The 16,176-nt window shown below is 38.4% G+C and overlaps 1 protein-coding gene across 2 annotated transcripts in view; it reads right to left on the bottom strand.

Moving 5' to 3' along the window:
• Positions 1-16,176, bottom strand: part of LOC114664075 (interferon-induced very large GTPase 1-like) — a 421,773-nt gene that overhangs the window by 245,813 nt on the left and 159,784 nt on the right. The gene's annotated exons all lie outside the window — the stretch shown is intronic.

Below are 16,176 nucleotides of genomic sequence, written 5' to 3'. Positions count from 1 at the left end.
CTTAATAGGAAGGACGCCGCAATTCAAACTGCTACGTTGCGGAGTATCATGGGCGCCTAGTGCAGACATGTCTACAAGCACAACCTGAATCTTTCAGCAGCGGACCAGTCCAATGTAACGGCTATTCTAAATGCATTAGAGGGACACTTTAAACCTACAAAGAACGTGATTTATGAACGCTATGTATTTGGGAGTTGCAAACAGGAGAAAGGGGAGGCATTTGACAGTTTTCTTACACGGTTAAAAGAAAAATCCGCCACCTGTGAGTATGGAGCATTAAGAGACGAATTTGTTTGCAATAAAATCGTGCTAGGTATAGCAAACGAAGCAACCCGCAGACGGTTATTACGAGAGAGAGATCTCACCCTGGCCATGGCCGTGGAGACATGTCGATCAGCAGAGCTCACTGACATGAGACTTAGGTCGATGGAGTTGGATAAACCTTCCATGGATAGTGTTAATGCTACCTCAAAGCGAATTACTAGGAGGCCACAACCCATCACCGCAGCAAAGCAGGCAAGTCAGTTTTCGGTCTCAGATACAGATCGACCGACATGCAAATATTGTGGAAGTCCACAAGGACGTGGGAGGGAGCACTGTCCAGCATATGGAAAAACATGCAACTTATGTCAAACAGCCAACCACTTCGCTAGAGTGTGCTTGAAAAGCAAGAGAAGACAAATGGAAGGTAAACTTCTTACCATTGAACCAGAGGTAAACCAAGCAGGCAGCTCTGCTGATGATGATGTTTATTCTACCGAATGCATTGGCACTATGGGTGCTAGAGGTAAGAAGTGGCTTGTTACACTGCAGCTTCACAAGAAACCACAGCAATGTCAATTAGATTCTGGGGCCACTTGTGATGTTATGTGCTTAAAGGACAAAATGAGATTAGCACCAAGAGCAAATGTACAGTTTGCAATGAATACGCTATAAAGCAGCAAAAAGAGACAATGATGTCTCATGAACTTCCTACCAGACCCTGGCAAATCATCAGCATCGATCTCTTCCAGCACAACGGTAAAGATTTTCTGCTGCTGGTTGACCACTAGTCGGACTTTTGGGAGATAGAGCTCTTACCTGATTTGGCTGCAGAAACAACCATCAAACGTTGTAAGGCACAGTTTCCCCGGTATGGTCAACCTGATAGGGTAATCACCGATAATGGGCCCCAGTTTGCTTGCTTTCAATTCAGACCCTTTGCTGCAGCATGGGAATTTGAACATTGCACATCCTCCCCACGGCACCCAAAGGCTAATGGCAAGGCTGAAGCAGCCATGAAACTAGCAAAGAATCTCATCAAAAAAGCACTGTGTGACGGCACTGATGCCTGGAAGGCCATACTCCAGTGGCATAACACACCAACTGAAACAATGGACAGTAGCCCAGCACAGCGCCTAATGTCCAGGCGCTTGAAGACTGCCCTTCCAGTTGCCAATGCATTATTAGAGCCCAGTGTTGTGACGGGTGTTGTGGAGAAACTACGTCAGAGAAAACAGATAACAAAGCAAATGATCGCAGTGCAAAAGATCTCCCAGAGCTTTCAGTGGGGGAAGCAATTCGGATGAAGCCGCTACCAGGTGATCAAACGGGCATCTGGAAGCTGGGATCCTGTGTGCAGAAGGTAGCCCCGAGATCCTACTTAGTAGAAGTAGATGGCTCACTGTATCGTCAGAATAGAGTGGACTTGAGGCCTGCAGAGTCCTCTATGCAAAATTCAGATTTAAAGTCTGGGACTTCAGCAACTTTCAGTCAATTGGAAGGAAACGGCAAGGCAGAGCAACACAAGGAGGGGGATCAGTCATCTCCTGCAATAGTAACAACACCCCCTGTTCACGACTCCTGTACTGATGTTAGTGATGCCACCCCCGCACAACATACCACAGTCATCTCACGCTTTGGTCGGGTATCCAGGCCTCCCAACAGACTCAATTTGTGATGTACCACCCCCCCTTGTTCTTGCAGTTATTTCTCAGTCATTTTTCCTACTTGTAATGTTATTGTTGCTATTACATTGTTTAAGAAAAAAAAAAAGTATATGTATGTACACATGTATATAGATATAGACGTACTGTGTTTATATTTAAGAAAATGTGCTACTTCCTATAGGTCTATTATGAGAAAAAAAAAAACAATAGTTTTACTTGGTGTCAATGGTAATTCTAGTTATACACTTGATGGCTAATTTCGTTCAGAAAGGAAAGATGTTAAGGGATGTTAGCTAGCAGGCTGGCGCAGCACATGATGATGTCATCTGGCTGAGTCAGCATCCGGTTTGCTTTGTTGTGTATCATTACAGCAGTTTACAACACGACCAGCTTTGAACTGATTGCTCGACTACTGTCATTATTAACATGAGAAACACAGGAGCCTTTTTTACAGACACAATTGCCACTCTTAATGAGCAGCCTCTGGGGTGCTGGGGATGAGGGACTTTTGGAAAAAGGAGGTTCAGGTAAAAGAAGAGGGTGTTTAACTTGTGGTGGTGGGATGGTTTTTGAGTTCAGTTCTTGTTGTTTGTCCTGACTACGTTGTTTTTCGTCTTGTGAAGTCAGAAGAAAATAAATAACACCATTGATTAGTTTTTCTTTGGACAATTATCACCACTTGCCTGCGAGATTTATTTGCCCACCTGTGAAGGGATATTACAATATATTAGTAACTAGATTCTAGGGGTAGCCTGGGCAGTGGTGTCTGCGACACTATCAGATCACACGCTGGAGACAAACAAACCGACTCTCTAAATGGAATTTGTAATAACTTTTTTAATCGCTTTATTACAGCCGCTGTAAGTCAGTCAGTCAGTCAGTCAGTCATTTTCCAACCTGCTACATTCTAAAACAGGGTCACGGGGTTCTGCTGGAGCCAATCCCAGCCAACACAGGGCACAAGGCAGGAACAAATCCCCGGGCAGGGCGCCAACCCACCAAAGGGCACACACACACAGACACACCAAGCACACACACTAGGGACAATTTAGGATGGCCAGTGCACCTAACCTGTATGTCTTTGGAAACCCAAGCAGACATGGGGAGAACATGCAAACTCCACGCAGGGAGGACCCGGGAAGCGAACCCAGCCGCTGTAAGTTAGCAAAAATAAAATAAATTGTGGGAATGGAATGTGGGAGATATTGGTAGTAGTAGTACATAAATATATATAAGATGTGGACCCGCTTATTTTTCCAAGACAACTTTTTGAAGGAGGTTTATTAAAATGTAAAGTATGCTTGAAAGAAGAAACTGTTCTGTGCTATAAAATGAAGCAATTTCAATTTGTAACAAATTAAAACGACAACAGGATTCTACTACACAATCCACCTGTTTTACACAAGTTTTGAGGAAATGGACATTATAAAATGAGGTGTCAATGGTGCCAAGAAATGTGTCTTTGCGGTGAATTATTGTCAGACTTCCTCCCCTCCCAGAAGAACAGGATTTAGAGATGCAGACAAACCCTGGAGGGAGCGCTTGATTTAGATGGAAATAATCACCCGGTTGCTGCCAAGTCTCTGTAAGACATAAACAGTCCATCTTAGTGTCTATAATAAAATCACCAATCAGCAGAGCTTTGTTAGAGATAGATCGAGTATTAAATAATCCAAACCACGAAGTGTCTATGGACATATATTCCAGTGCTTTTACCAGAGGAATCAGCACGTTATGATCAACACGTCGCTCAAAAATACGTGGACAAGTGCGTCTTTTAGACCAAAGTGAAGGAATAGACCCACTGCTACTCCTGCTGAGACAGAAATGACTACGAGAGCCCCAGTGAATGTACTTTGGTCGTCGGAGAATGCCGCAGTGCGGCAGGAGATCAGCAGGCAATTCATAGTTTGTTCGAAGTCGATACAAGTCATCTGGTGAATATTTTAGTTTTGTAGATATGACTGCTTTAGATAGGAAAGTAGACATAGTAATCCATGACAACCAATGGATCGTATTAAGCTGATGTCATTATCAAAGTATGCATAAATGAAAAAGAAGTGGCAGCCAATTTACTGGGGAATGAGTTGGACAACCATGACTATCGACTGTTGTGTGATTGGCTGTAGTAACAGCAGCAAGAAAAACCCTAAGCTAAGTTTCTTTCGCGTACACACTAGTGCCTTCCAAAATAGGGATATAAAAGTGACATAATTAATGATGAAATGTTAAAAACATCCTGTACTCCATAGTGAGTTTTTAGACATAATTAATGATGAAATGTTAAAAACATCCTGTACTCCATAGTGAGTTTTTATCAGTAATGTTTTGGCATGTCTTTAAGTAAATCCATTTTGAAAAGATTATTTGTATTATCGAAAGGGTTTCTTTTAATTAAATACAAAGTATTTGCTTTCTATTCCAAATCAGCAAATTCTCTTGTAACTCAGCAAAGCATCTTTTTGACAGGAGCACCAGCATATATGCAGGATGAAGTCAACCCTGACTGGGTTCCTAACTTAAAACTAGGCTATGCTAATGATTCACGAACAGCAATACTTAGTACAGTTAACCGATATATTTGGCAAAAGAGAAGGAATCAATGCCCTACAACTACTGATTCCAAAAAGAGAAAGGTAAACTTCATTTTTGTCATTCTTGTCTGTGATTAGAGTTTATGTCCTACTGTAGTAGTATATTATTTCCTTCAAATGTTATGAAGAAATGGCTCAACCCCTTTTGCCTGAATAAAATACAGCTTTTTATTGTCCTGATCACTTGTTATAAGTTTTGTCTGTATGAAATTTTCTTTAACAGGTACTTAGCTAATTGAAAAGAAAATCTAAGTACGGTAATTTAATGAATACGTTGAGAACATCAGTTTATATTTGATAAATATTTTGGCAGGTCTTGCCTGATGTTAATGATGCACAGAGCTCACAGGCCATGTTCAATCAGCAGATAGAGCACGATGACAAGGAGAATGAAGAATTACCATCAGTTGAATCAGCAAGTACACACAGAGAGGCACAAACAGATATCGTGGGTGGCTACGAAGAGGGCCTGGAAAAAGAAGTGTGCATTTTGATGTACGAAGTGCAGCAATGTACAGAAAAAGTCATTCACTTTGTGTGAAGCCCAGTTCAAAGATGATGATGATGATAAAGTTCGTTATTACACTGGTCTCCATAGTTATTCTACTCTGATAAAGCTGTACAAGTATGTTGAACCTTGTTTGTCTGAGGGCACAAATTCTTATTTGTCCAAATTTCAGCGCATACTGCTGACACTTATGAAACTAAAATTGCATCTTGGGCATCAGATTCTTGCTGACATGTTTCATGTTTCACAAGGAACAGTGTCCAATGTATTTTTAAGACTTCTGCATGTGCTTTTTGAAAAGTTGAAGTGTTTAATTGCATGGCCTGTGAGGGAGGGAGGAACTGAGAAAAACCATGCCTGTAGAATTTATAAGGTCATTTGGGCACAAAATAACTGTGAGCAGTTATACAGACGGCTATTGTCAGTCACACAGATGATTGATGACTATAAGCCCCACCCCCAAATTTGATTAATGACTTTAAGCCTCGCCCCAAAATATGAAAATAGTTTATGAAAATATAAAAATATGAAAATATGTAAATATGAAAATATGAAATATACCCCGCCCCTGGGGGTTGGACCACTGTCATATTTGATCATCTCTAAACCCCGCCTTTTAGGGTGGGTCTTTTGTAAACCGATCCCTTATCACGCCCCATTAACATAAACTTGAGCTAAAATTAAACCCAAATAATACCAACAGAGATATGGCCAGGAGGAGAGTAAAACAAAAATTGTAGTTAATAGGATGCCTAGAAAAATAAATCTCTGCACAATACAGTATACTGAAAAACATACCAATAGATTGATAGAGAGTAGTTTATCTATTCCTAGCTTTTTACAGAAGCTCATTAAATAAAATAATGAATAAATATGTATACACACATACAATACCATCTGAACACACACTGTAATGACTAAAAAGAAAGAAAGTGAAAAGAAAGTAAACTTCTGGCTTGGCATTCTCAGTCACAGTGAGGCATTATGCAGGCATACTGCTGTTGGTATAAAGGACCCCCCCCAGTAGCATTTCTTGACACACTTCTGCTGAATGATTAGTTGGCAGGAAATCCTCAAGTTTAGTGTGTCAGAGAGATGATGTGTAGCATTGTTCACAATGACACTGGGTTTTGTTTTAATTCACTCAATCCAGAGTGTGTCCTATAAATCAGCTTGCTTTTTTAATTAGCTTGTTGAGTCAGTGGGCTTTTCTTGAATTGATGCTACCAGCCCGGCACAACTAAGGCGTAGAAAATCACACTGGCCATCACAGAGTTGTAGAAGATGTGAAGGATGTCACTTCTCACATTAAAGGAATTTAATCTCCTACAAAAAAAGCATGCACTGCTCTTTCTTCTATAGTTCCTCTGTGTTCCAAGACCAGTCCAACCTGCCATTGATGTGGATCCCCCAAGTACTTGTAGGAGTGCACTACCTCTATCTCAACTTCCAGAATAGTGATTACATATAGAGGCTCTTTGATGCAGCAAAAGCCAATAATCAATTATGTTGAGTTGTAGAGAGGCCTTTCTGCACCAAGAAACAAAGTTCTTCACCTAACCCCTATGCTTTGTCTCACCCCATTTATCGATACACCCCATAAGTGTAGAGTCATCTGAGAATTTCTGCAAGTGACATGACCTGCTGTTATATTTATAGTCTGAGGTGTATAGAGAACAAGAAAACAGGAGACAGGACTGTTCCTTGTGGTGCTCCAGTGTTGCTCACATTCATATTGGAAATTGAGTCCTTGAATCTCATAAACTGTGGTCTGCCCAACACATAGTCCATTATTCAGGACATCATAGGTTCAACCGCCTGAATATCTCTGATCTTACCCCTTAAAAGGGATGGCTGGATGGTACTGAAAGCACTGGAGAAGTCAAAAAACATAATCCTCAGAGTGCTGCCAGCTTTGTCCAGCTAAAAATAAGCCTTGTAGAGCAGGTAAATAATTGTATCCTCCACTTCAATCTTTATCTGATAGGCAGTCTGCATTAGGTCCAGGTGTTTTACCACAACAGGACTCCTAGAGTCTAAGTACCATTTTCTCAAAGGTCTTCATGATGTGAGATATAAGTGCCACTGGTCTGTAGTCATTAGGTGAAGAGGTGCCTGCCTTCTTTGGAACAGGAACAAAGCAGGATGTTTTCCACAGCAACAACACTTGCTGGAGCCTTACAGATACAGATTGAACAGGTAGCAGAGAATAACATAAAGTTGGTCAGTGCAGGCCTTAACAGCTTGAGGACTGACTCCATCTGGTCCCACAGTTTTTCTTTTATGTAACTTGCTTAGTTGTCTCCTCACTTGGTCATCAGGTGTGGACAGCCCATATTGATGGTCAGAAGTGGACTCATCACTGGCTATACCAGTTGACGTGGTAGGAGTTGTTGACATAGTAGGGATGGTGTGGGGGGCCTGGTCATTCAAAGAAGGTGGCAGTAGAAATGAAAATTTATTAAAAATATTTTCTAGATTTAGTAGAGAATCATGTGAAAGTAATTTGAATTAACTGCAATTTAAAAAAACTTTGAAAATAAGCACTGCAGTAGTCAATTGAATATAGAATAACTACATGAAATACCATTTCTGTATCTTGTATAATTAGAACACACCTTAATACCCACATATATGAAGCTTGGAAAAAAGATTTCATATATAGTCACTCTAAGAATTCTAAAGAATGTTGTGCTAATTTAATAAAAATCATGCTCTGACAATATTAGTTAAAAGTGAACAATTTTGTATGCTGAATTTTCTGTTTTTGACTGTTGGGATCACAACAACATTCAGAAATTTAAAAACAAGGTTCACATAATTAGGAGCTATGACGTTCCTATGGAAAAGGACATTCATGGACTGTCAGCATTAAATGTTTTTATTCTTTCTACACTGCATACTGAATATGTTGATAATGTTATCCCATTAGAACAATTTTGACAAGAACAGGCTGTATAGCCCATCAAACTAATCAACTTTATCCAGTTAATTTCTAATTAATACTAATACTAATACACTCTATCATACTATCGTGGTAATTTATTCTGTGTCTAGGCTTCTCTGTAGAAAGAAATACTTTTCAATATTTGTGTGAAATTTACCCTTAACAAAATTTACTTTCCATCTGTGTGTTCTTATTTTAAATTTATGTTAATTGTAAAAAGCTGCAATCATATTTCTTCTTAGTCTCCTTCAATCTTTCCTTATAACTCATACCTCTTAGTCCTGTAATCAGCCTAGTTGCTCTTCTCTGGACTTTCTCTAGCATTGGTATGTCTTTTTTATAGGCTGAAGGGCAAAACTGTACACAGCACACCAGATGAAGCTTCACTAGTATGTTATAAAACTTATTTTTTTATTTAAAGAGCCCTTTTATACTTAACATTTTTAAATTAGTACAAACATGTTAGATCATAAAAGATACATAGACACCATATAGTAATGAAGATATGAAATAGGGTTCTTGAACATGTTACAATAGGACTGACTACTGCAATGTGGTGTTCACTAGCTGCTCAAATCATTCTTTATGCAGCTTTAAGTTAATTCAAAATGCTATTCAAAGAAGTTCTTACAAGAACCAGAAAGTATGAACACATAACTCCAATTCTTAAGACATTACACTGGCTCCCGGCTATGTTTAGGACAGATTTCAGAATCCTCCTTTAAAATATATGAAGCCTTAAATTGCTAAGACCCTGTTTACTTATCTGAACTTATCATTACTTACAAACCCGAGTGCACATTAAGAACTCAAGATTCCAACGTACTTATAATTCCAAAGATTAACAAAATCACAGTGGGCGGTCAAGCTTTTAGTTACTGGGTCAAAAAGCTGTGGAATGGTCTGCCTGCTACTACAAGAGGTGCCCTTCTAGTCTTAACTTTTTAATCCTATCTGAAGGCTCACTACTTCAGTTTAGAATACCCAGGCTAGAGCTGCTGATTAGCTGTGCATAGTACATCTTTGTTGTTAGTCATTAGTACCAAAATATAAGTAATATGATATTTATACATTGTTACTAAATATCTCCTATTCTGTTTCTTGATATTTTCATGTGGCACTTGGAGCCATTGCTCTACTGTCAAGTTGTTTGTCTGCCATTGGAAAAGTCATCTCAGATAAAGAGGCTCCGGAATCATTGGGTAGAAGGGTCCATTAATCAGATTGGCCAGTCCAACACTGACTCAGCTGCTGAATGGCCAATAGTGGGGAGGCAGTTGGTTGGCTGACACGTTGACTCTTTTTCTATAGACTGGCAGTGGTCCTACATTTATCCGATAGACAGATATTGTTGTTTTTCATTTATGTTAATTCATTTCTACTTTGTTTTATGATAGTTTTGTATTTAGTAAGTGGTATAATCTGTTCTTGTATTTTGCTTTGAGAGTTATGGTACTGTATGCCTGCACTCATTGAGGAGCACTGGGCAAGAAAAAGTAGTTTGTACTTTTGTGTTGTATTTCTGAGGGGGTAACGTTCGATTGGCCATCTAACTCTGTAAAGCGGGATACTTGTGTTCTGTTTTGTGGGTTGTATTTACCTTATTTTTTGACACCCATTGCACTCTCAACCTACCTGTAAGGGGTTCTCCCTTTGTACTTTGTTTCTTCCATTCTTTTTTCCTAAAAGTTTATTTTTGGAATTTCTTCTTGTCTTCTTAGAGAGTGAAGGCAGGGGGGACTGTCAAAAACAGGACCTGCTAAAGCACATTTAGGCATTCCTTGCTTGATTTTAGCCTATACAAGAAATAATGTTTGTTGTTACATTAATGAAAAAAGCTTGTGAAAGTCTCATTGTCTTTTTCATAAACTCCTTACACAAACTTCCTTGCCTGTTCTTGTGTGAAACTTATATATGTTATCACAACCTCAATAACGTCTTTACAGTTCTGACTAATAACATGCTATTAGCAGAAAATAATTTAAACACCTGTTAACAGAAAAAACAGAGCTACAGTATATTAAAATGTAATAACTAATCAAAAAGTAAGCAAAATATGCCTTTGGGTGAAATTTGGATAAAATGGTAACATTATGCAATATGTAAGTGTAGTAAAAAATGCATTGTTTATTGACGGAGTTCAAGTGTGCTCCACCCTGAGTCAGTTATTGCCTTAAACCAACTTCTTCCTTGGCTTCCTTCAACTCCCGAAAATTGTTTCTCACTTCCCACACCCCCAGAGACTTTTAACTATTCTAATTTCTTTGACAAAATAAACCATTGCGTAACTTTACACATGTTGTGTAAATTAAAGAAAAGCATATAAAATGTGACAAAACTCAAGAAAAGAAATTCATATTATAATAAACCTTTCTCAAACCTGCTTAATCTAATTCAGAGTTATTTGTGGTCAGACCGTATCACAACAAAGCTTTTGTGCAAGACAAAACAGCCCTGGACTAGACATTGCTTCATCACAGGGTATACACACACATGCACACACAAACACTCATACTGTACTCACACTGGGAAACTTTAGAATTGTCAATTGTCCTAACTTGCATATCCTAGGGATGTGGGTGGAGAACCAGACTACTTGGAGGCAAACCCACCCACACACGGGACTAGACAAAAACTCCACATGGACTACAAATGCCATATAAAATGTACATATAAAAATTGAATATTTTTATATCTAATTACTTGATAATTAATTATTTATTACAGCACTTTCCTATAGAGAAACAGTATCATAAGGCACTGAAACTTTTACAAGAGGAGCACAGGCAGGTTAAGTGACAGGCTTTAAGTCATACAATGAGCTATAGGGTTGAACTAGAGGGCTTCTATATAATTACATTAATATTGTAAAATTACCTGTACATTTAATGCAGAGAACCTTTCATGTAAATGTATTGAGGCTTCAAGAGGCTGGGCGTATGAATGGGTATCAGTTGCAGCCCAATGGTTTAATTTAAGTGTTTGGTTTGTGAGCTGGTGGTTTCAGACACACAATGTAATGAATGTTCTTCTGGTTCAGATTGTTCTATTTCAACCGTACTCTCTCTTTTCAAATGTATCAATTGCCAGTGCCCGTCCTTGCTTTTTCACTTTTCTGAATATAACCAAATGCAATGCAGAAACTATCTCTGTGAAAGTAAAGCTAACTTCAACCTTAAAACACAGATTCTTCAAAACTTTTTTAAGATCATAGAAATTTTAAGTTATAAATGTATAATTATTAATAGTTTAAATTATTTAAATGAATATAACAATTTAAATATAAATGCTTTTTTGCACTTCATGATGACAATATTATAATCTCAATATACATTTTAGTATTCCAAATGTTCAGTTGGTACAATCAACCCTCATTCATGGCTTGGGTCCCCATCACTAATCCTTCAGCATCCATAGGGGTCCATGCTGAGCCTCACACACATCTTCCTCCACCAGTCCTACGGTTTCTGCAGGAGACAACGCATAATGGGCTACTCTTGTCCCCGGTTTACGGAAAACTTGCCCCTCACATTTCACCCACAACAATTCGTATCCCACTCTTAGTCCCTTACATTTCACCCCCACCACATTTTGCCCTGACCACATTTCGCCTTCCACAGTTTTCCCCTGTAAATAATGTACCTAATTTTTTTATATCTTCTAATTTATTTTGGTTTAATAAATGCACATGTTAAAATTGCCAAAAAATTAACCAAATATGTGAAATACAATTAAACTTTAAAATATACCTGGAATGTTAAGGTTAACAGAAAGCATATGAAATACATTTAAGTAGTGCTCATTAAGACTATTATTATGTCATATAATGTTTTTTAATTTTTATCAGACTTTCAATAAAAATTACAGTCCCATTTTCGATTTAGTCTCCAGGCCAATTGCACCAGCTATACATTAAAGATACTGTTTTCCCCGTAGTCAAAACAAATCAATTTAACATGTAAAATAAAATAAAATCTACCGTTCTCTTTCAAAACATGTAAATGTGGTTGCCGTCATCTACCAGTTTTCTTTTGCCTTAACAGAACACTTTTTGCCATTATAAATTTTTATAACATGATATGGCACGTAGTGTGGCAGCGTATATATTGAGATTGCACTGTCTGCGACACACTGCTTATTCTTCAGCACCACAATGCACTGTCGATACTCAGGTGGCGAAAACAGCAAATGTGTGCCGTGTAACCGCCATAGTGTGTTCGGATACATTAAATTGAGTAACGGTGCTGACGAAAAAAACACACTATTTTGATATTTATAATAAAATTGAAATAAAAAAAACCAATAAAATACAGGTAATCATTTTTTTTAAAGTTTGAATGATCCGGGTAGGTGATTGGAAAAATATCTGGGGCGAAGTGTAGGGGGCAAAAGAGGCAGAAGAGAAAGCCCGTTTAAGAAGCACATAGTGATTCACACACAGAGTACATAGAAAAACACACAGAATATAAAGCATTTAACGTGCTACTTTAGTTTGGTCTTAAGAAATTAGTAAATTAAACAATTTTAAGATTAAGTTTAAAATGTTCTACTTTAATGACAAAATAAACTACGAGACTGAAGTGGACATTTGACTTTTCTTTCACTATGTCCCTTTTTCTTTTTTCTCTGTAGCCTAGTAGCCTTCCGTATGACACTCAGACAGTGGGCAATGACTCGCCTTTTTACAGCAACTTTGATATCTGACCACTTCTTTTTTTTTCGGGTACTGTGCAACTTTATGAACTTGAGCTTTCGAGTTTCTCTGCACTCTGTATCACTCAATCGAATTCCTTTTGTTGTTTATACCACTGTTTAAGCCAACAAATAGTACGTTTTTCCTTGCCTTGTTGAAATTCTTTTTTTCACATGCTTTTTCCATTGTCTTTTAACCGAACACTGAACGGAAAGGGCTATTTATATTGATTTGCATATTAAAATATGCAAAATTCTGGGAGGAGTCGAGGTGGGGCAGCAGGTGCATTCATGAGCGTTACATTTCACGCTGACCGGGATTTATGGAGCGGAAGAACATGGAAGTTGGCATACACACTGATTTATGTATCTGGAGTTTTTTGTACTTATGCACTTGTCTGTTTTTGTCCGTACACCATGTTTTAGTGTAAATTCTACACACAGTGTTACACATGATGTCCCGGGTGATGATAGTGAAAGACAACTTCTGGAAATCAAAGAATGTTTAGGACTAAGTCAAGCTAGTTCTCCTGAGTGTATTATTAGAGCTGTGGATGAATTAGCTAAGACTACACAGCCTTATAATGAGAATTCAGCCTGTCGTAGACTTCACTTATTTTCAGGATGCATGCCTACTCCAGTGGGAGAAGAATGTTTTGATAATCTGATTGAACAAATATGACTCTTAGTAGAAGAATGTGACTGTTCTGACAGAGAAAAAAAGATGAATTGTGGAAAGTGTGAAAGGACCAGCTTTAGAAATTAGACAGGCTGTAAAGGTTGCAAATTCTGATGCTGACCCTGTGGAATATATATAGGCTTTGGAATCTACATTTGGTAAAACAGTATGTGGGAAAGAACTCTATTTTGAATTTTAAATCTTTAAGAAAAGTTATAAAAAGAGAAGGGTTACATGAGGGGGTTAGCTGAAAAAGCCCTGATTGAACAGCTTAAAAGAGGAGCCACAGAATCTGATATGCTGTTGTTACACTTGCAATTATGTGAAAGAAGGAGGAGTCCACCATCATTTCTGACTTTGCTGAATGAGATACGAGAGGAAGAAGAATATGAAGCCTCCAGGCACAATTTAAACATTAATGTAAAACCAATTAATAGTAAAAAGGGTAACTTTGAACAATCTGAGGCACACAAGTTAAGGGCAGAAATTAAGATGTTACGTGACAGTTTAAATAATCTGAAGAAAGAGTTCCAAGCTCAGACATCGATTAGTGCTCTTGACCCCCAGTCTACTACAAATAACATTTTAGTGCCAGATGCTAGCAATGAAGTGCACACTCTGAAATGTCAGCTTCAGGTTCTGAAAGAACAGATGGCAGTCATGAATGCCATGTCAGCTTCTAATGTACGAAAGCCAGCTCAAATGGGCAAGAAAGTTCCTGTTTTTCTGAGGCTGCAAAACCTAGACAGACACAGGTATCAAATACTTGCTTCTGCTATAGATGTGGAGAAGATGGACATATAGCCTCTAAATGTGATGATTCTGAAGATTTACCCAAGGTGATTCAAAAGTTAATTAAGGCACCGAAGAAGGCAATGAGTAACCAGAAACAACATGACCCTACCTTACCGATGACTAAGGAAAGTAATTGTTCTGTTTAAAAGAGTGGTGTATTTCCACAGGAACATAATTGTCTTCCAAAGGGGCTTGTGCGACCTTCTTCAGTTGTTTTTGTGAAGACTAATGGACACCTGTTCAAAGCTTTACTTGATGGTGGCTAACAGGTTTCTACAAAGAGTCATCTGAGAGAGGTACCCATCCAGCCTATAAGTGGATTGGCCATATGGAGTTAAGTTGACTCAAGCTATCCCTACAAAGGGTACATTGTGATTAACTTAGGGCTTCCTGAAGAAGTGACAGATGTTGAAGCTGATATGTCTGTTTTGGCTCTGATTTGTCCTGAGCCCTTGTGGTCCTGACCAATTATTGAAACAAATGCAAATTTCTTCCATAACCTAGCTCATTTATGTAAAGAAAATGATGTAATTAGCAATGTTCACTCACAGCAGGTACACCTTTTGTTCTATCAGTTCTATTTATAAATCATTTGCATCAAGAAAAGCAAACCCAAGATGAATTGGCTGGAAAAGTAATATGGTCTGGTCCCAGATCTTTAATTATGAAATCAAGAATTGAAAGATAGGTTACATATCGATTCAGTTGTTCTTATAAATCAAGCAAAAACCCCATTGTAGTAGAGACACAATCTTCATTAACATTACTCACTAGCGTTATGGTGCAGCTCGTTATGTTTCTGTCTTCTGTTTTTGATTCTAAAAGCATCACTGTCCCTATTATAAATTAATCTAGTAAAGTAGCACAGATTCCTGCAGGGGCTGTAATAGCCCATTTATTCCATTCCAATGTTGTCACTGAGACTAGCTGCAAAAGCATGGAACAGCCAGCCCTGTACCCTAGGTGTTTTGATTTTGTGGCCTCATCAATTCCAGAAGGTTGGAAGAAGTGACTCGGTCAGAAATCATTTCACCGTGCCAATGTATTTTCCCTGGTTGAATGGGATGGGAATGGCTAAAGGGGTGGAACATCATACCAGACTTAGAGGTCAAAACACTTTCTGAGAGAGAACTCATTGATTGGGTCCAGCTGATACTGATGATGTATGGAGACACCTTCAGGAATTGCTGGCCACTGGAGTCATTAAAGAGTCTTGTAGTCCGTATGCATCACCTATAGTGGTAGTGTTGTTGAGAAATCTTCAGAATAGATGAGCAGAGTCTTCAGAAAGGCAGTCAGAATTTAGACTTTATTGCACAGCATAAAAAATCAATGAAATGTTTTTGAGTTTAAAGTGTTTATGCGCTAACATGCAAGTTTTCTTAGTTCTTGATTATTTATCAAGGCATCCATGCTCACCCAAAGGCAGAAATAAATGGAAGGAAATACCACTGGTAGGAATCAAAGCTATACGTCAGCAGACTAAATAACAAAGAAATAACAAACCCATTAGTGGAGCATTTAGGAATATCTGATGAAGTAATTCTAGAATACTATGTCATCCTGACAGACAGTAGATCAGAACACCTCCCACAGTTAAGTAAAGAATACCTGTATCAAGCTCAAGAATGTAATCCCAATATCACTGCACAACAATTTTTTTGAAAAGTCTTGCTTCCCGAAAAGTTTTTGCTGATTGTGACAGGTACTTACTGGGTATGCATAAATATAGTTTAGGTTTTACTGCATTATGTAGGAACTCTGAGAAAAAGACATTTATATGTTTGCTGACAATATTTAGTCACGGTTATGTTTCGCAATAGCTATTAAATTCAACAGAATTAAAAGTGTTTTGCTCTTGATTTTCTTTTGTTTTCAATATCAGGTGCATCACGTTGCTGTGCCCAACGGTAGTCAGCAAGCATTGATGGATTCCAGTTTCCCTGGTATCGTTTCTCCATCGTAACAATGTCCTGGTGAAACCTTTCACTGTGTTCGTCACTGACAGCACCGAGATTTGCAGGGAAGAAGTC

The sequence above is a fragment of the Erpetoichthys calabaricus genome, chromosome 1, assembly GCF_900747795.2.
Source record: "Erpetoichthys calabaricus chromosome 1, fErpCal1.3, whole genome shotgun sequence".
Lineage (NCBI taxonomy): Eukaryota > Metazoa > Chordata > Cladistia > Polypteriformes > Polypteridae > Erpetoichthys > Erpetoichthys calabaricus.
Note: the sequence above shows the minus strand (reverse complement) of the source record. Positions and strands in the feature narration are given on the sequence as shown.